Here is a 1,927-nt window from a genome sequence, read left to right on the forward strand (position 1 = left end):
CAATGGCTATCTAAGATTTCATAGAAAGATGTGTGTTTGTTAATTCATCGAAGACAAAACATGTGTGAGAAAGTGACTTTGACACTTACAATCTAAGAAGAATACTCAAACACTTAATAAAGAATCAATTAACCATGAAGTGACCATAGACAACAGATCATAAGATCCTCAGTAGGCTCCAAAATTTGATGGTAAGAAAAATTTTGGAGCGTGCTTGTCACAACAACAACACTTTCTAGATCTAGGATACCTACAAATATCCTTAATAAGTCATCCTTATCATTTCGAAAAGTGCCTCCCAAGGCATGTTGACCCTAGGTTTCCCTTTGAGGCAACATCAAAATTTAGTTTAATGAAGCTAGTAGTTTGAGGTTCCAAATTCCAATTTGTTTGTGATGTTTCCCTGAGGAACTTTCTTAATTGATTCCTGGAGTACATAGTGATATTTGATATCCAAATATTTTAGTATGGATTCTTGCTATGGTGGACATTGTCAGTTTTGTTCAGTTCATGAGGTGATTAACACTATTTCCTGGATGCCTTGTTTAATCTTGTCCCAGACTTTACCTACTTCTATACTCTCATTTTTTAATATTTCACTATTTCTCTCATTCCAAAACTCCCGTAGAAAACAACATGGGAAAAGTTTCCATGCTCAATTCATAATGGGATTTCTATAGACAATGGATCTCCATAATGCTATTGTCTCAACTAAACTTATTATGTTATGATCTGATTGTCTGAAAGTGACAACACCATTAATTTTTTTTAAATGTGTTTTTGAATGTATAAAAGGATTCAACACCCTTAAAAACCTTTGAGACACTTAATCTTTACAGGTTACATCATTGAAGTTTAGGATTTCAAACTTAATTCTAACAAATTTCATTTAAAATTGACCATAAATGTTGCTCGAAAAAAAACAAAAACGTCTATGTTTTTAGAATAACTGCAAATAAGTTTGGCCATTTTCCCTTCTTTTAAGCACAAAGGACATAATAAAGGCCCTTGAAATATTTTCCGAATTAGGTTATCCCAAGTTAAGATTTTACCTCGAGTTAGAAACCATATAAGAAAGGATATTTTTGGCCATAAATTATGTATCCAAATTTTTAACCAGAATTCTTTCTTTGGCAATTCTATATGTCCTACTATTAGGCGGTAGGAATGTTGAGACTGGAGAAACCCCTTAGCCTTTAGCCCCAACAAAGCCTTGTTTGGGCCCTTATGAACCTTTATCTTTTGTGTTGTTAGCTCCTGCTAGAAGCTCTCCTAGTCAAGCTCCGCTGGGAGGGGAAGCTAGTGTTCTTTGGGAATTTAAGATATCCATTGAATTACTATGTTGGAGGTTATCTAGTACTGTTCAAACTATCTTTTGTATGATTTAGCATGGTAATTTTCTCTTACCAGTTGTAAGTATTCTCAAGTCATCCATGATGGGAGCTACTTCCATGCGTCATCCCAAAATAAAGCATTGTGTTTGTACTATATTTTCCCAAAGAAATGATTTTGAATAATGTGCTTGTTATTCTAGGCTACATTATAGATAGGGAGCTTGCAATGATTCCACCCGTGCATAGCCAAGAAAATATTAACTAGTTATTAAGTATGTTATAATGATAATCTTATGAAATTGGAGGTTTTTCAATAATGTTTTATAATAATTTCATGTATGTATAAAAAAATTTGTATATGCCACTTCCACATGAAAAATGTGGTTATTCACTCTCAATTCAAATTAAAAAAATTCACGCGAGAGGTATATCCAGTTGTTCCCTGTCTCTGTTCGAGGTTGGCATATAAAGTCTAGTATGTTATAATACTCTCTCTGTATCCTGGGTTGCGGGGCTTCTACTCGTGATAAACCTCATGTCCAGAGGGGAAAGTAAACAATGGTTAAATTAGCAGTTTCTGTGACTAGAAATAT

The sequence above is a fragment of the Pinus tabuliformis genome, chromosome 6 (assembly GCF_031772625.1).
Source record: "Pinus tabuliformis cultivar Carrire ecotype Pingquan chromosome 6, CPIR1, whole genome shotgun sequence".
Classification (NCBI taxonomy): domain Eukaryota; kingdom Viridiplantae; phylum Streptophyta; class Pinopsida; order Pinales; family Pinaceae; genus Pinus; species Pinus tabuliformis.